This window comes from Oncorhynchus keta, chromosome 2 (assembly GCF_023373465.1).
Source record: "Oncorhynchus keta strain PuntledgeMale-10-30-2019 chromosome 2, Oket_V2, whole genome shotgun sequence".
NCBI lineage: Eukaryota > Metazoa > Chordata > Actinopteri > Salmoniformes > Salmonidae > Oncorhynchus > Oncorhynchus keta.
This window is the reverse complement of record NC_068422.1, coordinates 73039713-73063239: the sequence shown is the minus strand read 5'-3', so window position 1 is coordinate 73063239 and position 23527 is coordinate 73039713. Positions and strand designations below refer to the sequence as shown.

Here is a 23527-nt window from a genome sequence, read left to right as displayed (position 1 = left end):
TCCAAACTTTTGACTGGTACTGTATGTGAGAATGCTGTTCATTGACTACAGTTAAGCGTTCAACACCATAATTCCCACAAAGCTTATCACTAAGCTAAGGACCCTGGGACTAAATACCTCCCTCTGCAACTGGATCCTGGACTTCCTGACGGGCCGCCCCCAGGTGAAGGGTAGGCAACAACACATCTGCCACGCTGATCCTCAACACGGGAGCCCATCAGGGTGTGTAATTAGTCCCCTTCTGTATTCCCTGTTCACCTACGACTGAGTGGCCAAGCACGACTCCAACACCATCATTAAGTTTGCTGACGACACAACAGTGGCAGGCCTGATCACGACAATGATGAGAGAGCCTATAGGGAGGAGGTCAGAGACCTGGCAGTGTGGTACCAGGGCAACGTGAGCAAGACAAAGGAGCTGATCGTGGACTACAGGAAAAGGAGGGCCGAACACGTCCCCATTCACATCGACGGGGCTGTAGTGAAGCGAGTCGAGAGTTTCAACTTCCTTGGTGTCCACAACACCAACAAACTATCATGGTCCAAACACATCAAGACAGTCTTGAAGATGGCACACCTTTTCCCCCTCTGGAGATTGAAAAGAGTTGGCATGGGTCCCTAGATCTTCAAAAAGTTCTACAGTTGCACAATCGAAAGCATCCTGACCAGTTGCATCACCGCCTGGTATGGTTACTTAACAGCTTCTTAACAAGCCATAAGACTCCTGAACAATTAATCAAATGGCCACCTGGACTATTTACACCCCCCTTTGTTTTTACACTGCTGCTACTCACTGTTTATTATCTATGCATAGTCACTTTACTCCTACCTACATGTACACTGCTGCTACTCACTGTTTATTATCTATACATAGTCACTTCACCCCTACCTACATGTACACTGCTGCTACTCACTGTTTATTATCTATACATAGTCACTTCACCCCTACCTACATGTACACTGCTGCTACTCACTGTTTATTATCTATACATAGTCACTTTACTCCTACCTACATGTACACTGCTGCTACTCACTGTTTATTATCTATACATAGTCACTTCACCCCTACCTACATGTACACTGCTGCTACTCACTGTTTATTATCTATACATAGTCACATTACTCCTACCTACATGTACACTGCTGCTACTCACTGTTTATTATCTATACATAGTCACCTTACTCCTACCTACATGTACACTGCTGCTACTCACTGTTTATTATCTATACATAGTCACATTACTCCTACCTACATGTACACTGCTGCTACTCACTGTTTATTATCTATACATAGTCACATTACTCCTACCTACATGTACACTGCTGCTACTCACTGTTTATTATCTATACATAGTCACCTTACTCCTACCTACATGTACACTGCTGCTACTCACTGTTTATTATCTATACATAGTCACCTTACTCCTACCTACATGTACACTGCTGCTACTCACTGTTTATTATCTATACATAGTCACTTTACTCCTACCTACATGTACACTGCTGCTACTCACTGTTTATTATCTATACATAGTCACTTCACCCCTACCTACATGTACACTGCTGCTACTCACTGTTTATTATCTATACATAGTCACTTCACCCCTACCTACATGTACACTGCTGCTACTCACTGTTTATTATCTATACATAGTCACTTTACTCCTACCTACATGTACACTGCTGCTACTCACTGTTTATTATCTATACATAGTCACTTCACCCCTACCTACATGTACACTGCTGCTACTCACTGTTTATTATCTATACATAGTCACATTACTCCTACCTACATGTACACTGCTGCTACTCACTGTTTATTATCTATACATAGTCACTTCACCCCTACCTACATGTACACTGCTGCTACTCACTGTTTATTATCTATACATAGTCACATTACTCCTACCTACATGTACACTGCTGCTACTCACTGTTTATTATCTATACATAGTCACTTCACCCCTACCTACATGTACACTGCTGCTACTCACTGTTTATTATCTATACATAGTCACTTCACCCCTACCTACATGTACACTGCTGCTACTCACTGTTTATTATCTATACATAGTCACCTTACTCCTACCTACATGTACACTGCTGCTACTCACTGTTTATTATCTATACATAGTCACATTACTCCTACCTACATGTACACTGCTGCTACTCACTGTTTATTATCTATACATAGTCACATTACTCCTACCTACATGTACACTGCTGCTACTCACTGTTTATTATCTATACATAGTCACATTACTCCTACCTACATGTACACTGCTGCTACTCACTGTTTATTATCTATACATAGTCACATTACTCCTACCTACATGTACAAATGACCTCTACTAACCTGTATCACTGCACATTGACTCAGTACCGGTAGCCTTGTTATTGTTATTTCATTTTTTACTTAGTTACTTAATTTATTTAGTAAATATTTTCTTAACTATTTCTTGAACTGCAGTGTTGGTTAAGGGCTTGTAAGAAATCCTTTCACGATCTACACCTGTTGTATTCGGCACAAGTGACAAATACAATTTGATTGATTTGATTTGAAAGTGTACAACAACAACAGCTCATCATCATGTGTTTCGGGGTGTTACTCTGACTCCTCAGTTGCTGTGCAGTAATGAAATGTCACTAAGGTCAAGGTGTGTGTTGGTGTGACTGTAAGGGTTTTCCTGTGGTGAAGGAGAAGCGGACCAAAATGCAGCGTGGTGGTTATTCATGTTCTTTAATCAAGGAACTAGACATGAAATAACTAGCAAAACAATAAACATGGAAAACCTAAACAGTCCCATCTGGTGCAAACACAGAGACAGGAACAATCACCCACAAACACACAGTGAAACCCAGGCTACCTAAATATGGTTCCCAATCAGAGACAATGACTAACACCTGCCTCTGATTGAGAACCATATCAGGCCAGACATAGAAATAGACAAACAAGACATCCAACATAGAATGCCCACTCAGATCACACCCTGATCAAACAAAACATAGAAACATACAAAGCAAACTATGGTCAGGGTGTGACAGTTACCATGTTTGTCTGAGTGTGTGAGTATAACAGATCACACAGATAACCTTGCTCTCCCTCTCTTTGCTGATGTTGCAGACTAGGCATTGGGCTCTGCTGTGTTCCAGTTCTCTGCAGTTATCTGCTTGCTGTGTTGGAGTTGCCTGCTGTATTCTGCATACTGTAACAGAGCACACCATCTGGTGTGACGCTATACGTCTCCTGTGGTGTTTGTGTGTGCGCACGTCTGTGTGTGCATGTGTGTGAGTGTGCGTTTGAGTCTGAGACGTCTGCTTTAGTCTAGATCTTGTTGATGACATAATCTCCAGTGCATTCCCCCATCTGATGTCTGGGGCATGAGGCGTGAGTGACTCAGCAAAACATGACTGCTGTCACCACTGACACTCATAACTTTATTCCCTCCTCCATCTTGATGCTCATGAAATTATTCATCATGCGCTGATCACTAACAGTGCGTGAAGAACATGGAAATTACTGTGACTTAGCGTGTGAGAATGTTTGAACGGTGCGCACGTGTGTGTGCATGTGTATGCATGCATTTCATTGCATTGTGTGTGTGTGTGTGTGTGTGTGTGTGTGTGTGTGTGTGTGTTCCATTTGTGTGTGTGTGTGTGTGTGTGTCCATGTATGTGTGTGTCATCATGCGCTGATCACTAACAGTGCGTGAAGAACATGGTACTGTGACTTAGTGTGTGAGAATGTGTGTGTGTGTGTGTGTGCATGTGTGCATGCATTTCATTGTGTGTGTGTGTGTGTGTGTGTGTGTGTGTGTGTGTATGTGTGTGTGTGTGTGTTTGTGTGTGTGTATGTGTCTATGCCAATGTTTGTGTTGCTTCACAGTCCCCGCTGTTCCATAAGGTGTTTTTTTAATCTGTTTTTGAAATCGAATTTTACTGCCTGCGTCGGTTACTTGATGTGGAATAAAGTTCCATCTAGTCATGGCTCTTTGTAGTACTGTGCCTCCCATAGTCTGTTCTGGACTTGGGGACTGTGATGAGACCTCTTGTGGCATGTCTTGTGGGGTATGCATGGGTGTCCGAGCTGTGTGCCAGTAGTTTAGACAGACAGCTCGGTGCCTGCCTGTCATTCAACATGTCAATACTTATAAATAAAAGTAGTCATGAAGTCAATCTCTCCTCCACTTTCAGCGAGGAGAGATTGACATGCATATTATTAATATTAGCTCTCTGTGTACATCCAAAGGCCAGCCGTGCTGCCCTGTTCTGAGCCAATTGCAATTTTCCTAAGTCCTTTTTTGTTGCACCTGACCACGCGACTGAACAGTTGTCAAGGTGCGACAAAACTAGGGCGTGTAGGACCTGCCTTGTTGATAGTGTTGTTAAGAAGGCAGAGCATCGCTTTATTATAGACAGACTTCTCCCCATCTTAGCTACTACTGCATCAATATGTTTTGACCATGACAGTTTACAATCTAGTGTTACTCCAAGCAGTTTAGTCATCTCAACATGCTCAGTTTACACATGATTTATTACAAGATTTAGTTAAGGTTTAGGGTTTTGTTCCAAATACAATGCTTTTAGTTTTAGAAATATTTAGGGCTAACTTATTCTTATTCCACTCTGAAACTAACTGCAGCTCTTTGTTGAATGTTGCAGTCATTTCAGTCACTGTAGTAGCTGACGTGTATAGTGTTGAGTCATCCGCTTACATAGACACTCTGGCTTTACTCAAAGTCAGTGGCATGTCGTTAGTAAAAATTGAAAAAAGCAAAGGGCCTAAACAGCTACCCTGAAGAATTCCTGATTCTAACTGGATTATATTTGAGAGACGTCCATTAAAGAACACCCTCTGTGTTCTGTTAGACAAGTAACTCTTTATCCACATTATAACAGGGGGTGTATAGCCATAACACATACGTTTTCCCAGCAGCAGACTATGATCGATAATGTTAAAAGCTGCACTGAAGTCTACCAAGACAGCCCCCACAATCAATTTATCATCAATTTCTCTCAGCCAATCATCAGTCATTTGTATAAATGCTGTGCTTGTTGAGTGTCCTTTCCTATAAGCATGCTGAAATTCTGTTGTCGGGAAGCTCGGGACTGAGGGGAAGCTCGGGACTGAGGGGAAGCCCGGGACTGAGGGGAAGCCCAGAACTGAGGGGAAGCCCAGTACTGAGGGGAAGCCCAGTACTGAGAGGAAGCCCAGTACTGAGAGGAAGCCCAGTACTGAGATGAAGCTCAGGCAGGTAGTAGGCTCCGGTAGATCCTGGCTGGCTGGCGGATCTGGAAGATTCTGGTTGACTGGCAGACCTGGAAGATTCTGGTTGACTGGCAGATCTGGAAGAGTCTGGTTGACTGGCAGATCTGGAAGATCATGGCTGACTGGCGGATCTAGCTGCTCTGGCTGCTCCATGCCGAATGACAGCTCTGGCTGCTCCATGTAGACTGGCAGCTCTGGCTGCTCCATGCAGATTGGCAGCTCAGGCTGCTCCATGCAGACTGACAGCTCTGGCTGCTCCATGCAGACTGACAGCTCTGGCTGCTCCATGTAGACTGGCAGCTCTGGCTGCTCCATGCAGATTGGCAGGTCTGGCTGCTCCATGCAGACTGACAGCTCTGGCTGCTCCATGCAGACTGACAGCTCTGGCTGCTCCATGCAGACTGGCAGCTCTGGCTGCTCCATGCAGACTGGCAGCTCTGGCTGCTCCATGCAGACTGGCAGCTCTGGCTGCTCCATGCAGACTGACAGCTCAGGCTGCTCCATGCAGACTGGCAGCTCTGGCTGCTCCATGCAGACTGGCAGCTCTGGCTGCTCCATGCAGACTGGCAGCTCTGGCTGCTCGATGCAGTCTGGCAGCTCAGGCTGCTCCGAACAGGCAGGAGGCTCCGGCAGCGCTATAGAGGAGGAAGGCTCTGGAAGCGCTGAACAGGCGGGAGACTCCGGCAGCGTAGGAGAGGGGGAAAGCGCTGGCTGCGCTGAACAGGCGAGGCGCACTGAAGGCCTGGTGCGTGGTGCTGGAACTGGTGGTACTGGATCGAGGACACGCACAGGAAGCCTGGTGCGGGGAGCTGCTACCGGAGGACTGGTGTGTGGAGGTGGCTCTGGATAGACCGGACCGTGCAGGCGCACTGGAGCTCTTGAGCACCGAGCCTGCCCAACCTTACCTGGCTCGATGCCCACTCTAGCTCGGCCAATACGAAGAGCTGGTCTGAACCACACCGGGATATGCACCCGCACTGGAAACACTGTGCGCTCCATAGCATAACACGGTGCCTGCCCGGTCTCTCTAGCCCCCCGGTAAGCACAGGGAGTTTGCGCAGGTCTCCTACCTGGCATAGCCATACTCCCTGTAAGCCCCCTGAGCCTCCCCCCAATACATTTTTGGGGCTGCTTTTCGGGCTTCCTTGCCAACCGTTTTCCCTCGTATCTTCGACTCCTATCTCCGGCTGTCTCTGAACTCCTAAGTGCCTCCACCTGTTCCCATGGGAGGCGATCTCTTCCGGCCAGTATCTCCTCCCAAGTGTAACAACCTTTACCATCCAACACGTCTTCCTATGTCCATTCTCCAAATAATTCATCCTCCTTTCGCTGCTCTTGCTGTCGCTGCCTGTTACCACGCCGCTCGGTCCGTGTGTGGTGGGTGATTCTGTAACGGCGTTTGTCTGTTGATGGAGAGTCGGACCAAAATGCAGCGTGGTGGTTACTCATGTTCTTTAATGACGAATAGCGAAATACATGAAATAATGATACAAATACAAAACAACAAACGGAACGAAAACACAAAATACTATGACCAAGGCGTGACAGAAATAGCATTGTATCTGGTCAAACACCATTTTTTACAAAAGTTTACTGGGTTGGTAACAGGCTGATTGGTCGACTATTTGAGCCAGTAAAGGGGGCTTTACTATTCTTGGGTAGCGGAATGACTTTAGCTTCCCTCCAAGCCTTGAGGGCACACACTCTCTAGTAGGCTTAAATCGGAGATGTGGCAAATAGGAGTGGCAATATTGTCTGATATTATTCTCAGTAATTTTCCATCCAGATTGTCAGACCACGGTGGCTTGTCATTGTTGATAGACAGCAATCCTTTTTTCACCTCTTCCACATTGACAGTTCTCATGAAATAGTAATGAAACAGCTACCAGCTCTCACAGTCTCACGTCAGAGTTAGACGTCCATCCTTGTTTCACAAATCTAACATTTTGAAGTTATTCCAAACGGCAACTTTCTATCGCTACATTCAAACTTGCAACCTTTGGAATCAGTGGCAGATGCTTTCCACCATCCCTCTCCACAACGGCCCAACAAAACCAAAACCTACTTGAAGGTAACAGTACTCACTATTGCCTCTAGTGACCGGTTTCAACATCACCTTCCAACGTCCTCAGACATGGATGGTGAATACTGACTTGTATCACGGCCTGGCTGCAGATATACAGTACACCTCTCCATCTCTTCTCTCGATACCCCCTCCCTCCTCTCTCCCCTGTTCTGCCCCCCGTTTGTCACCCACATTTCTCTCATTCTCTGTCTCCCTCCCTCTCTCCCCTCTCCTATCACACAGATTGGGTCACGTGCAGTGTGAGTGTGACCAGTGGTGTTCTGGCCTGTGGCCCACACACAGCTCTGCTGCACATATCACAGCCAGTCTGCATGATTCATTCATAAGACTTAAAAAGAGGGGATCTTAACACATACCTCACAACTGGCACACACTCCCCTGTGTGTGTGTCCATTAACTCTGAAGCGACCGAGGGTACTGCTGCCTATTCAGATGGTTAACCTGATGCCATCTGTTTAGGTAAAGCATGTGATCTATTAAAAGGGACAGAGCGACTCATTGGTGTGAGACTCTCTGTTGTTTTAGGTGTGTGTGAGTGCAAGTTCCTGCATGTGTGTCACAATATTCTCCAGGGTTAGCATGCTGATGTTCACTCAGTGCTGCCCTCTCCTGGTAAAATCAGTTTATTCACAATCCACTCCTTTCACTGGGGTTCAAGTTGAATGGTTAGTAGGTGTTGTGGACCTGATTCAAAGACAAACCAAATATACAGTATAAGAATGGCAAACAACTTAAACTTCTTTGCTTTTAATGTGTCAAATGTCATTCGGATGTAGATCCTTCGAAGGTTCCTGTGATGACTCCAGGGGAGGATGGCTCATAATAACGGCTGTAATGGAGCAAATGGAATGGCATCAAACATATAGAAACCATGTGTCTGATACCGTTGAACTGATTCCGCTCCAGCCATTACCACGAGCCCGTTCTCCCCAATTAAAGTGCCAGCAACCTCCTGTGGATGACTCTTGTTAGCCTGAGAATGCTAGCATATTTCACCCGTGTCCATATAATGCCTTCAGAAAGTATTTATACCCCTTCAATTATTCCACATTTTGTTGTGTTGAAGCCTGAATTCAAGGCAGATTAATACATGTTTTTGTCTACAGCCCATAATGAAAAAGTGATTTTTTGTTGTTGTTGAAATTTTAGCAAATGTATTTAAAAATGAAATACATAAATATTCTATTTAAATAAGTATTCACACCCCTGAGTCAATACATCTTAGAATCCCCTTTAGCAGCGACTACAGCTGTGAGTCTTTCCGGGCAAGTCTGTAAGAGCTTTCCACACTTGGTTTCTACAATATTTGCACATGATTATTTTCAGAATTCTTCAAGCTCTGTCAAATTGGTTGTCAATCATTGCTAGACATTTCAAGTCTGGACTGAACCCGGTTTTCCTCTAGGACACAGCCTTTGTTTAGTGCCATTCCGTTTCATTTCTATCCTGAAAAAACAGTTATTAACGATTACAAGATTACAGCCACCACTATGCTTGAAAATATGGAGAGTGGTACTCAGTAATGTGTTGTATTAGATTTGCTCCAAACACTTGTATTCAGCACAAAAAGCCACAAAAGGCCACATTTCTTTGCAGTTACTTTAGTGTCTTTTTTGCAAACTGGATGCATGTTTTGGAATATTTTTTCTTCTGTTCAGCCGTCCTTCTTTTCACTCTGTCAGAGGTGAGGTAGTCATTCAAAATCATGTTAAACACTATTATTGCACACAGAGTGAGTCCATGGAACTTATTATGTGACTTGTTAAGCACATTTTACTCCTGAACGTATTTAGGCTTGCATAATAAAGGGGTTGAATACACTAACTATATATTAACTCAAGTAATTTCAACTTATTTTTTTTTATTAATTTGTAAAAATTGCGAAAAACATAATTCCAATTTGACAATGAGGTATTGTGTGCAGATCAGTGACCCCAAAAATCTCAATTTAATCCATTTTAAATTCAGAATGTAACAAAATGTGGAAAAAGTGAAGGGGTGTGAATACTTTCTGAAGGCACTGTATGTCACACCAGTGTGGCAATGTATATTGGGTCTCAGATGCTTAAGCAGTCAGAACAGAAACACCGCTCTCTCTCTCTCCTCTCCTCTCTCTCTCTCCCTCCCCCTCTCTCTCCCTCCCCTCCCTCCCCCTCTCTCTCCCTCCCCTGCTCTCTCTCTCCCTCCACTCTCTCCCCTCCCCCTCTCTCTCCCTCCACCTCTCTCTCCCTCCCCCTGCTCTCTCTCTCCCTCCACCTCTCTCTCCCTCCCCCTCTCTCTCCCTCCACCTCTCTCTCCCTCCACCTCTCTCTCTTTCTTCCTCCGCCTCTCTCTCCCTCCCACCCTCTCTCTCTCTCCCCTCCCCCTCTCCTTCCCCCCTCCCTCTCTCTTTCTGCCCTCCTCTCTCTCTCCTCTCTCTCTTTCTGCCCCTCTCTCTCTCTCCCTCCCCCCTCTCTCTCTCTCTTTCCGCCCTCTCTCTCTCTCCTCTCTCTTTCTGCCCCTCTCTCTCTCCTCTTTCCCCCTGCCTACTGTGGCTCCATCTGCTCTCTGTTCTCTCCAAATTTAACAAGGCATGTGGGGAAGGCTGTGAACGGTGGTGACATCACCATAGATAGGTCTATGTCCCTGACCACATCACACATCCAACTTCACACTTACTGTACAACACCTGAGCCACCAGATCACTGTAGTTTCCCTGGTCAGTTTCCCTGGTATATGAGCACTTACCAAGCATACTATAGAACCCATTTATGTATTTATTTTTGGTAAACAGTTCACTGCCCATTTGTCCTTGATTGTCAGGTAGCCTAGTGGTTAGAGCGTTGGACTAGTAACCAAAGGGTTGCAAGATCAAATCCCTGAGCTGACAAGGTGAAATTCTGTCGTTCTGCCCCGTAACAAGGCAGTTAACCCACTGTTCTTAGGCTGTCATTGAAAATAAGAATTTGTTCTTCACTGACTTGCCGAGTTAAATAAAAAACTATATTTAAAAAATTGAGAGGCAATGAACAGTAGGCCATGATGACCATAATAGCAATGCTGCAGAGACACCTTACCTGCTAAAGATGATGGTTAGTCCTCCGATATTCACACTACATGGAGAGATCACATAGACGTCCACAGGCAGTTGTCTTTTACAATCAGAGCACTGTGATTGCACTCTCTCCCTCTCACTGTGGTGACTGAACCCCAGAGGTCCCCAGGTGCATCTCTAATGGCCACAGGGGTGTCACATCTTTGATACCAAGACACATACACACTCAGGTCATACATGAACGGCCACGCACACGCGAACACACACACAGATAATCTCCCTCTCTCGCTAAATGAATGGCACCGTTGCTACGGTAACCTCCTCCATATCTATGAATCTATATTCAGTAAGAGGGTCAATGCAGGGTCATGCTGGCAGCTTAGCTCTCAAACTATCTGTTTATGTATGTGTGTATGTGTCACCTCTCCATCATAAGGAGCAGATGGGATACAGCCTGCGCATTTTAAATAGCACATGTAATGCTACACTTCCAGCCAAGGAGAGTATTATGTGCATGGTATTACTTATATGCATAGCCTTGTCAAATTCACAAAATACAATATTTAGTCCCTAGAAACTCATATGTGAGCTCGAAGTACTTGGGAATGGTCTTTGGCTAGAGATGAATGCTGAGCTTCTGGTTTTGGCTCCGGTGTCTTCATGGGGATTCAGGATGGCTATAGCGTAGTCTGTGTGCAGTGTTATTTCAGCTGGCCTGCCCGAGGGAGGGAACAGACAGATCAGCCAGGAGGATATCTCTGTAATCACACCCAGCACCTGAGCCCAGAGGCTAAGACGGGCTAACAGACTGGCAGACGGGGGCTCCAGATATATCATGGTGCAGAGAGTGACAGAACACCACAGCCTTGGTCTAGAACAGTGAATGTTAATGGTGGTAACTGCAGATCTTTGATCTGTACGAATTTGACATCTGATAACTGTTCTGAGGTATAGCAGAGTACTGTCAGTGGCAGTAATAATTGAAGTTGCTGTGACAGCATGACTGTGTACTTGATAAGTGGCGAGTATGCTGTGTCCAGACGCAGATGCTTACAGTGGCATCAATGTGCTTCGTGATGACAATTTCCTTCAAATAATATGATAGAGTGTGTGCATCTCAGAGTGATGCCCAAGATGCACAAAGCTCACGAGGAGGTGCAGGTGATGCCTCTTGCCCTGTCCTCATGTGTGTTTGAGTGTTTGTGTTTGAGTATTGCATCAGATATTTCTGGGGGGGATAAGGGGAGGTTTCACCCTGAGCTTATTGCCCTGGCATGCTGCTCTGTCACACTGTTGTGAAACAGAGACTCTGAGTTACTGTACTGAACATCTGCAAATGGAAAAACCATTTATTCTCCTCCACTTCCTGTTTGACCCTTTAGCTTACAGTGAATAACCTCAACATCACCAAACAGCTGCTCTTTCACAACTGCAAATTCCACAGGCAAACTACCCAGGCGACATTGATATCTCAAGCATTAATGTCTGTCATCCAACCCAGCCCAATGATTGGTTGCTTCCAACTGTATTCCCCCACCCCCCCCCAACAGTTTGTCAAGCGTATAACTCCTGTGAGAGAGTCAATCTCAGTCAGCACAGAGGTAAATGAACCTGGGACATGCTTTATGACAAACTCAACAGCCGGAACAGAACAGAATGCCTGAGTGTGATAAAGAAACCCATTGGTGAAAGCCAAACAGTGTTATCCTATCTAGCATGTCAGTGGTTTAGCTGCAGTGTGCACAGCTGTAATCCTTCATTGGGCTTGCAGAGTGTGATCCCACTGCCAAGCTGTTATTGCAGTCATCTGAGGAAGCAATATTGTTTCACAGTCAATGGAAGTCAGTAGGCTATTACCAATGAGTTCATTTCCATGGAAACAAGATGATGATGAGAGTTCTCGTTCAGGTTTAATTCAAATGAGTCAATTTATTTGATATGTTTACATTTATATCTAGGAATATACTGTATTTTTCATCTTCCCATTCCAACACAACAGAAATAACAACCATTACTGAACATTGATTTGTTTTTACATTATCACTCCTCAGCTTTACCTCAGATATGGCTGATTACAAATGATTGCAGTCTGTCTTAAATGCCTCCATTGACAAATTATTATTTGCAGAACAATCTACTGCAAACCGTGTACAGGAACACATCTGCACAGTCATCAACAGATCTATTGCAGCACGGTACATACCCTGAGTATTGACTTTACCTGACAACAGACACACTACATATTCTGATCTGTCAGCAGATCTATATGCATATCTGAATGTGTATGTACATGTGTGTGAAGAGACGCAGTGTCTTTCTCTCTGTTTGTGTGTGTGTGTCTTTGTGGGTGCATTGTTGTGTGTACCTCCAATCTATCAGTTCTTCTGTCTGAGTATTTGGGTGTATTGAGAGGCGTAGGATTGCCTGCTCTGCCTTGCCTCTATCTCTGACTCATCCTCCTCCTCCTCTACACCCCTCTGGCGCTGTAGGATGCTGTTACGGGTCTGTGAACAGGAGATGGGTTAAAGACTTGGGACAGTCTTGTAAAGGAAACTAAATATACCGGTCTGTACAAGGACAGTAATGACTGTTAACCTTATCAGTGTATGTCTCTCTCTTTCATTCATTATTGTGGAGGTCTATGTTTTTGTCTGTAATGCTAGCAGCAGATGCAATCTTACCTTCTTGGCTGATTCAGCAGTGTGTTTGAGGATGGAGCCCAGGGTGGGACTAGGCTGGTGGGCCATAGAGGAGGGCAGCAGGGTCTGGTTGTCCAGAGGGCTGTTAGACACCCTGATCCTCCCAGTGAACAGCTGTTGAGACCAGGGAGATGATCAGCCCTGTAGCCCCATACCTGGAACTCTCACCTCTCAGTCATGCTGTCCAGGTTCTGGAAGGTGTGTGTGTGTCTAACCTCCAGGTCTTTGTCTATGTCCATGCTGTCCAGGTTCTGGAAGGTGTGTGTGTGTCTAACCTCCAGGTCTTTGTCTATGTCCATGCTGTCCAGGTTCTGGAAGGTGTGTGTGTGTCTAACCTCCAGGTCTTTGTCTATGTCCATGCTGTCCAGGTTCTGGAAGGTGTGTGTGTTTAACCTCCAGGTCTTTGTCTATGTCCATGCTGTCCAGGTTCTGGAAGGTGTGTGTGTTTAACCTCCAGGTCTTTGTCTATGTCCATGCTGTCCAGGTTCTGGAAGGTGTGCGTGTGTCTAACCTCCAGGTCTTTGTCTATGTCCATGCTGTCCAGGTTCTGGAAGGTGTGTGTGTGTCTAACCTCCAGGTCTTTGTCTATGTCCATGCTGTCCAGGTTCTGGAAGGTGTGCGTGTGTCTAACCTCCAGGTCTTTGTCTATGTCCATGCTGTCCAGGTTCTGGAAGGTGTGTGTGTTTAACCTCCAGGTCTTTGTCTATGTCCATGCTGTCCAGGTTCTGGAAGGTGTGTGTGTTTAACCTCCAGGTCTTTGTCTATGTCCATGCTGTCCAGGTTCTGGAAGGTGTGTGTGTTTAACCTCCAGGTCTTTGTCTATGTCCGTGCTGTCAGGTTCTGGAAGGTGTGCGTGTGTCTAACCTCCAGGTCTTTGTCTATGTCCATGCTGTCCAGGTTCTGGAAGTGTGTGTCTAACCTCCAGGTCTTTGTCTATGTCCACTGTCCAGGTTCTGGAAGGTCTTCTAACCTCCAGGTCTTTGTCTATGTCCATGCTGTCCAGGTTCTGGAAGGTGTGTGTGTGTCTAACCTCCAGGTCTTTGTCTATGTCCATGCTGTCCAGGTTCTGGAAGTGTGTGTGTGTCTAACCTCCAGGTCTTTGTCTATGTCCATGCTGTCCAGGTTCTGGAAGGTGTGTGTGTGTCTAACCTCCAGGTCTTTGTCTATGTCCATGCTGTCCAGGTTCTGGAAGGTGTGTGTGTGTCTAACCTCCAGGTCTTTGTCTATGTCCATGCTGTCCAGGTTCTGGAAGGTGTGTGTGTGTCTAACCTCCAGGTCTTTGTCTATGTCCATGCTGTCCAGGTTCTGGAAGGTGTGTGTGTGTCTAACCTCCAGGTCTTTGTCTATGTCCATGCTGTCCAGGTTCCACCTCCAGGTCTTTGTCTATGTCCATGCTGTACAGGTTCTGGAAGGTGTGTGTGTGTCTAACCTCCAGGTCTTTGTCTATGTCCATGCTGTCCAGGTTCTGGAAGGTGTGCGTGTGTCTAACCTCCAGGTCTTTGTCTATGTCCATGCTGTCCAGGTTCTGGAAGGTGTGCGTGTGTCTAACCTCCAGGTCTTTGTCTATGTCCATGCTGTCCAGGTTCTGGAAGGTGTGTGTGTCTAACCTCCAGGTCTTTGTCTATGTCCATGCTGTCCAGGTTCTGGAAGGTGTGTGTGTGTCTAACCTCCAGGTCTTTGTCTATGTCCATGCTGTACAGGTTCTGGAAGGTCTAACCTCCAGGTCTTTGTCTATGTCCATGCTGTCCAGGTTCTGGAAGGTGTGTGTGTCTAACCTCCAGGTCTTTGTCTATGTCCATGCTGTCCAGGTTCTGGAAGGTTCTAACCTGTCTTTGAAGGTGTTCTGGAAGGTGTGTGTGTGTCTAACCTCCAGGTCTTTGTCTATGTCCATGCTGTACAGGTTCTGGAAGGTGTGTGTGTGTCTAACCTCCAGGTCTTTGTCTATGTCCATGCTGTCCAGGTTCTGGAAGGTGTGTGTGTTTAACCTCCAGGTCTTTGTCTATGTCCATGCTGTCCAGGTTCTGGAAGGTGTGTGTGTGTCTAACCTCCAGGTCTTTGTCTATGTCCATGCTGTCCAGGTTCTGGAAGATGTGTGTGTTTAACCTCCAGGTCTTTGTCTATGTCCATGCTGTCCAGGTTCTGGAAGGTGTGTGTGTTTAACCTCCAGGTCTTTGTCTATGTCCGTGCTGTACAGGTTCTGGAAGGTGTGTGTGTGTCTAACCTCTGGAAGGTGTGTGTGTTTAACCTCCAGGTCTTTGTCTATGTCCATGCTGTCCAGGTTCTGGAAGGTGTGTGTGTCTAACCTCCAGGTCTTTGTCTATGTCCATGCTGTCCAGGTTCTGGAAGGTGTGTGTGTGTCTAACCTCCAGGTCCATGCTTCCAGGTTCTATGTGTTAACCTCCAGGTCCATGCTGTACAGGTTCTGGAAGGTGTGCGTGTGTCTAACCTCCAGGTCTTTGTCTATGTCCATGCTGTCCAGGTTCTGGAAGGTGTGTGTGTGTCTAACCTCCAGGTCTTTGTCTATGTCCATGCTGTCCAGGTTCTGGAAGGTGTGTGTGTGTCTAACCTCCAGGTCTTTGTCTATGTCCATGCTGTACAGGTTCTGGAAGGTGTGTGTGTGTCTAACCTCCAGGTCTTTGTCTATGTCCATGCTGTCCAGGTTCTGGAAGGTGTGTGTGTGTCTAACCTCCAGGTCTTTGTCTATGTCCATGCTGTCCAGGTTCTGGAAGGTGTGTGTGTGTCTAACCTCCAGGTCTTTGTCTATGTCCATGCTGTCCAGGTTCTGGAAGGTGTGTGTGTGTCTAACCTCCAGGTCTTTGTCTATGTCCATGCTGTCCAGGTTCTGGAAGGTGTTTGTCTACCTCCAGGTCTTTGTCTATGTCCATGCTGTCCAGGTTCTGGAAGGTGTGTGTGTGTCTAACCTCCAGGTCTTTGTCTATGTCCATGCTGTCCAGGTTCTGGAAGGTGTGTGTGTGTCTAACCTCCAGGTCTTTGTCTATGTCCATGCTGTCCAGGTTCTGGAAGGTGTGTGTGTGTCTAACCTCCAGGTCTTTGTCTATGTCCATGCTGTACAGGTTCTGGAAGTGTGTGTGTGTCTAACCTCCAGGTCTTTGTCTATGTCCATGCTGTCCAGGTTCTGGAAGGTGTGTGTGTCTAACCTCCAGGTCTTTGTCTATGTCCATGCTGTCCAGGTTCTGGAAGGTGTGTGTGTCTAACCTCCAGGTCTTTGTCTATGTCCATGCTGTCCAGGTTCTGGAAGGTGTGTGTGTGTCTAACCTCCAGGTCTTTGTCTATGTCCATGCTGTACAGGTTCTGGAAGGTGTGTGTGTCTAACCTCCAGGTCTTTGTCTATGTCCATGCTGTACAGGTTCTGGAAGGTGTGTGTGTGTCTAACCTCCAGGTCTTTGTCTATGTCCATGCTGTACAGGTTCTGGAAGGTGTGTGTGTGTCTAACCTCCAGGTCTTTGTCTATGTCCATGCTGTCCAGGTTCTGGAAGGTGTGTGTGTGTCTAACCTCCAGGTCTTTGTCTATGTCCATGCTGTACAGGTTCTGGAAGGTGTGTGTGTGTCTAACCTCCAGGTCTTTGTCTATGTCCATGCTGTACAGGTTCTGGAAGGTGTGTGTGTAGACCTCAAGAGCCTTGGCATGGAACACCATCTCCACTGTAATGAAGTCTGTGAAGATCCTCTGGAAGAAGATCTAGTATTATTGTCACTGTAAGAGGATGGACATGCCTGAGTATGACTGGAACACGTACGAGTGAGAGAGTGTGTGTGTGTTTGTGTATGTTCTGGTTTATTTGTGTATATTTGTGTGTGTGTTTGTGTGTTCATGTGTGTTTGTGTTTGTATGTGTGCTCGTGTGTGTGTTGTGTTTATGTGTGTGTTGTGGTTGAAGACCAACCTTGATGTCTTCCAGTTTCTGTCTCTGGAAGTCACTGATGGTCTCCTCCAGTTGTCTAGTGCTGCGGTGAACGTTGTTGGTTGCCTTCTGAGCATTCACCTCTGCCTGAAAACCAAACAGCAAAGGAATACTACAACTGTACTAGAAGCTTGAAAGAGATATATAAAAATGGTTTTAATGACAGCTACCAAAACCTCTGGTGGTCCACCACATAGCAAGATCTCATCAATGGTCAGATATCTGCATCGTTGCAGTGTTGAAGGTGTTGTTGATGTGACAGGGGGAGGTTCCAGAGAAATCATGTTACCTGTGACTGAAAACATTGGATAAGGTATTGAAGCATGACTAGAACAGAACATCTACATTTCTAAAACATCTCAGAGACCAGGTTAGCTCATCTGAACCTGTCACTCAAAGCACCACTCATAGAGTAAATATGACTGACAAACAATCGTTTGTCACAGGCAATACGTCATATTTTTCAATACTGTGTCTTGACATAAGGATTGTTGATGTAAATACTATAATCATGCTGGAATTCTGCCACTCTTGTAAAGTTATATGCAGATGTAAATAGACTGGGAGAAAGGATACAATTCTTTGTCTATCAGAGTGATTCTTCTGTTGGAGTCTCCAGTTTCTGCAGCTCTTTCAGCGCTCTGTCCCGATCAGCATTGAACCTCTTCAGATCCGCCTGTATGTCAGGGATATGTCCAGTCCATGAAGCTTCAAACACACTGTCTCAGAAGAGACTGCCTATTCATTGACTGCAATTGTTCTGCCATGAGATGCTGCGAAGAGTGTGTGAAGTGACAATGAGACAGAGACAGAGAGTGGGAGAAAGAGACAAAGATAGTGTGTGTGTGTGTGTGTGTGTGTGTGTGTGTGTGTGTGTGTGTGTGTGTGTGTGTGTGTGTGTGTGTGTGTGTGTGTGTGTGTGTGCGGGTGTGCGTGTGTGAGGGAGGAAGGGAGGGATCTGTATTTTGTCTGGTAATTACTGTATGAAATCTACAGTGGGTTCGTTTCCATGTATGAAGACTTACTCTCTTGTTTTCAACAATATCACCGTAGGCTTTGAGGGTGTGATGACTTTGATCTCCAGCCTCTCTACCTGTCTGGGGTAGACACAGTAAACACAATTTCATCTTCAAAACAACAGTATTTCAAGGTGTGAGAAACAAATTGTTGTGTTTTTGCTGGGTAAAAATGGCTTGAAAACCAACACTGTCTTTGCCCACTATATCCAGTACTGAGGAACTCCCATAATGCCTTTATTTACTGTTATGCTGTTTCATTAAGCGTTACACTAACCTAGTAGATGCACCATGGCCACGTCCTCTACCACTAATACCAGCATCGGGGAAGCTACTCTACAAATATAGTTTACCAAGCTACCAATTACTTCACACTGGAGGAAGTTCAACTACACTAAAGCTACCCTTAAGAAAATCTAGTTTAATTACCTAATGTTTCTTTGAAAAAGTAGTTCACTACATCCAAACTACTTTGTTAGAAATTATCATATCTAAATCTGAAATGTCATAGATTACAAATTGCAATAAAAATCAAATCAATAACAGACCACTCTGGAGTCATATTAAGGGAATGTGTAATTAAGCCTATACACAAAAACTCTTTTCAAAAAATAAAGGAAATGATTGCCTACTTTATCCATATTTTATTTAATTTAGCAAAAAACGTAGTGTAATTCCAGTAGTTAGCTACACCTCTAAATGGCAAAAAAACAGTTATGAACTACTGAAAACCCTACCAAGAATTGAATTTAGTTCAACTACCACAAAGCTACTGCAAAATGAAGTTATATTACTAGTTGAACTAGCCTATATGTAGTTCACTACTCCCCAACAGCCCCTGACCTCTCACCCCTCACCTCAGCATGGCGGTAGTCCTGCACCATGGCCAGGTCTTCAGCCAGGTTCTTCAGACAGGTACGGAGCTCTGGGTCCTCAGTATTCGAGAAGTCATTGAGCTGTCTGACCAGCATGTCAGCCTGGTGTAAGAGGCCAGCAGGCTGCAGAACTGACCCAGGTACTTCTCAGCATGGCCCACTGTCAGCTCCATGCTCGTTATCTGTCTGTCTCTGGACAAACGATGAAGAGTTATGAAGGGTTAGGGGTTTCAGCTAACTATAGACCTCCAGGAAGTTTTAGGGTCGTGTTTGTGATAAAAGCTAGATGAGCCAAATAGTAGTACACATCCCTTTAGCATTATTATATCTGTGAGACAGGTGTGTTTCCAAAGGCGCACATATGAGATAAAGTATTCCCAATGCGCAATCTTCTCCATACATAATCTGGGCCCATTTACCACTTTAGCCGTGGTTTCCACACATAATCGTGGAAAGGCAGTATATAATGAAACATGACATGGTTAGCTATAGAACTAGTACAGCATCAAATGAAGAATCAACCGATTGGCTCGATGTGGACTATGTAGAGCCGTCTGGTCCATGCTAGCTTTTCCTGCTACAGTACTGGGGTTTATTAAAGCAGTATAGCTAACCAACACAGGTGTTACCAAGTAATAGTGGTACATTAAACCATATATGCATGTAACGAGGGCAACTACCTTGAGAAGATGGTGTTCATGTTGGATTTGCTTAAGCGTCACTTCACCTCACAGTTGAGCTGCGGTATTTGCCTTATTGCCAAGCTCTCGTCTGCCCCGGGTTACGAGCTAGTTGGTTGCTATAGAGACGACAACACGGAAGAGTGGGGTTTTGGGGTGGAAGGGAATGGCCACATGGTGGCAGCAGCGTATCATTAGCAACAACTCCCGACAGGAGCCGAGACAGGCTTTACAAGGCAGCCTTACAGAAGAATAAAGCATAACCCCATCCCTCAGGTCTTTTAAAGAGCGTGGTAAAACTGATGTTTTAAAAACTCACTCTCACCCTTTCTTTCTCTCTTTCTCTTTATGCTCTCTCTCTGACTCACTCGCTCATACGCGTCATCGCACGCACGCACGCGCACGCACACATGGTGCTCTCAGAAGGGATTGTAAGGGGTCCATCCAGCCTGTTAACGAGTGGCTGTAAGAGAAGTGTTGAAGAGAGGCCAGCTCTCAACTCTCTCTGGGAAGAATGTGTTGGCATATACAAGGGGCGCCACTCAAATGGAACTTTAATTCATTTACACAAAAACGCAAACAATTCAAAAAACAGACCTCACTGCTGGCAGCTCACAGCTGTAAAGTGTAACAGCCTCTTCATACCTGAGAATAAACGTTTTATTGTATGCTGCACTTAATATAGTGTGTGTGTGGGCGTATGTGTCAGCCAGTGGAGGTGGGCTGTGAATAGGGCTTTGATGCAGCCTGCCAAGTTTCCCCTGTGGACAGCAGCTGTTATGATAAACACACTGTCTAGCAGCAACAGATCATCCCAAGATGGTTCCACACCCCCTCCTCTCTCTCTGTCTCTCTATCTTTCTCTATCTCCATCTCTCTGTCTCTCTTTGTGCTCCCCTCTCTCTCTGTCTTTCTCTCTCTCTCTCTCTCTCGCTCCCTCTCTCCGTCTCTCTTTGCCACCCCCCTCTCTCTTTCTCTCAACCTCTCCCCTCAGGCTGTAGTTAATGAAGGGAAATGAAAACAATGCCCCTGCCAGTCCAGTAGCAGAGCCATGCCAACCTGAGAGAGACAGACAGAAAGAGAATAGGGGTGAAAGAGATATAGTGTGAATTAAACTCACAGACAGACAGACAGACAGACAGACAGACAGACAGACAGACAGACAGACAGACAGACAGACAGACAGACAGACAGACAGACAGACAGAGGATAGGGGTGAAAGAGACACTCCCAGACAGACAGGCAGACAGACAGACAGAAAGAGGATAGGGGTGAAAGAGACACTCCCCAGACAGACAGACAGACAGACAGACAGACAGACAGACAGACAGACAGACAGACAGACAGACAGACAGACAGACAGACAGACAGAGGATAGGGGTGAAAGAGACACTCCCAGACAGACAGGCAGACAGACAGACAGAAAGAGGATAGGGGTGAAAGAGACACTCCCAGACAGACAGACAGACAGACAGACAGACAGACAGACAGACAGACAGACAGACAGACAGACAGACAGACAGACAGACAGACAGACAGATAGACAGACAGAGGATAGGGACAGTGAGAAGAGACAGACTCCCAGACAGACAGGCAGACAGACAGACAGAAAGAGGATAGGGGTGAAAGAGACACTCCCAGACAGACAGACAGACAGACAGACAGACAGACAGACAGACAGACAGACAGACAGACAGACAGACAGACAGACAGACAGACAGACAGACGCACACCAAAGATAATTATCGGATGTCTCTATAAACACCACACAATAGCCACAGGGCTGATGGCTAATTGCGTCCCCCAGAGCAGGTCTATAGGGCTGACAGAGGAAGGAAATCCACATGTCACCCAGAGGCAGAATCAAAGAACAGGGCAGACTCACTTTGCAACACACACTTGCTAACAAAACACAAACACACACACACACAAAAAAACACACGCACACACACACACACACACATGCAAAACTCTCATAGACTGTGGGTTGGAGTTCCAGTCATATTCTTTGAAGCTTCCATTCATTCAGATCTGTATAGATCCTTATATTCTCATCATTAATTCCTATATGGAAAATTACATCACCCCACTTCCTGTTCTGAGGAGCCAGTTTGTCTCATATTGATGTCACAGCTTAGGAGTGTGATTGAGGAGGTGAGACACAGACGAGGAAAACCAGCTAAATGAGTTTTCCCCCAGGCTGTTACTAAAATCACAAGCTCTTGGTACGACAAGCCACAACCACAGGCAGCCTTTTTGACTGAGTCAGAAAACTATTTTATTGCTGTGGGAGTTGCTGTATGAATATGTTGAACGCTATGAGGCAGGAACACTATTACTGAATAATATGAGGCAAGGACAGACTCTGACTTAGGTTAACCTGTTGCCTAGTGAGAGGATGCCAACGTTAGTGGGGTCTACCTGTTGATGAATGTCATTGGACCAATCCCTGTGTGTATATCTGGGCATGACTCTAACTATACAGGGTTACCTCCTACATTATTAGAAAGAAAGATACTATCTAGATTCTAAAAGGGTTCTTTGGCTGTCCACAACCCTTTGAATAACCCTTTTTGGTTCCAGGTAGACCCCTTTCTACAGAGAGTTCTACATGAAACCCAAATGGGTTCGACCTGGAACCAAAAAGGGTTATCCTGTGGGGACAGCCAAAGAACCCTTTTGAGTGTAGTCTGACCCTGGCCTCGCTGACATAGAGGTGTACATAGATCTTTTTTTATTTTCCTCTACTCTGGATGTGCTGGCCCACGGGCGCCAGTGTGTGTGTTCCACAGCCAGTGCAGTGGAAAGGTCTGGGATGTAACCCAGGACAGAGTCTCCCGTTGTGAGGGGGTTTTCTCTGTTCACCAGCAAGGGCTGACCCCTCTCTCATACTTGTGATTAATGCCAGAGCACACACCTCAGAGGCAGTGTCAACAAACAGCCTGTGTGTGTGTGTGTGTGTGTGTGTGTGTGTGTGTGTGTGTGTGTGTGTGTGTGTGTGTGTGTGTGTGTGTGTGTGTGTGTGTGTGTGTGTGTGTGTGTGTGTGTGTGTCTGTGTCTGTGTCTGTGTGTTGTGACTGGGTGGAGGAGGGTTGGTTCATTCAATAGAGAGATGCATTAAATGATTGCCTGTAGTGTAGAGTTATACAGTTTCCAGTGTAGAGTTATACAGTTTACAGTGTAGAGTTAGAAGGTTTCCAGTGTAGAGTTATAAAGTTTACAGTGTAGAGTTAGAAGGTTTACAGTGTAGAGTTAGAAGGTTTCCAGTGTAGAGTTATAAAGTTTACAGTGTAGAGTTAGAAGGTTTACAGTGTAGAGTTAGAAGGTTTCCAGTGTAGAGTTATAAAGTTTCCAGCGTAGAGTTAGAAGGTTTCCAGTGTAGAGTTATAAAGTTTACAGTGTAGAGTTAGAAGGTTTACAGTGTAGAGTTAAAAGGTGTACAGTGTAGAGTTATACAGTTTGCAGTGTAACGTTAGAAGGTTTCCAGTGTAGAGTTATACAGTTTCCAGTGTAGAGTTATAAAGTTTACAGTGTAGAGTTAGAAGGTTTACAGTGTAGAGTTATACAGTTTCCAGTGTAGAGTTATACAGTTTCCAGTGTACATTTACATTTACATTTAAGTCATTTAGCAGACGCTCTTCTCCAGAGCGACTTACAAATTGGTGCATTCACCTTATGACATCCAGTGGAACAGTCACTTTACAATAGTGCATCTAAATCTTAAAAGGGGGTGAGAAGGATTACTTATCCTATCCTAGGTATTCCTTAAAGAGGTGGGGTTTCAGGTGTCTCCGGAAGGTGGTGATTGACTCCGCTGTCCTGGCGTCGTGAGGGAGTTTGTTCCACCATTGGGGGGCCAGAGCAGCGAACAGTTTTGACTGGGCTGAGCGGGAACTGTACTTCCTCAGTGGTAGGGAGGCGAGCAGGCCAGAGGTGGATGAACGCAG

General features: G+C 45.5%; 1 long non-coding RNA gene and 1 pseudogene across 3 annotated transcripts; one reads left to right on the top strand and one right to left on the bottom strand.

Moving 5' to 3' along the window:
• Nucleotides 1–12291: 12291 nt before the first annotated feature.
• On the bottom strand, nt 12292–19673 carry LOC118397960 (CBY1-interacting BAR domain-containing protein 2-like; annotated as a pseudogene).
• LOC127912612 (uncharacterized) lies at nt 13197–16738 on the top strand. Of its 3 annotated transcripts, XR_008083342.1 has the most exons (6): nt 13197–13898; nt 14523–14760; nt 15079–15115; nt 15318–15456; nt 15540–15936; nt 16705–16738. It is a non-coding gene; the product is annotated as an uncharacterized LOC127912612 (long non-coding RNA). The 3 variants fall into 3 exon arrangements; XR_008083345.1 differs by lacking the exon at nt 15079–15115 and having other exon boundaries at nt 14523–14679; XR_008083344.1 differs by lacking the exon at nt 15079–15115 and having other exon boundaries at nt 14523–14737.
• Nucleotides 19674–23527: the final 3854 nt, after the last annotated feature.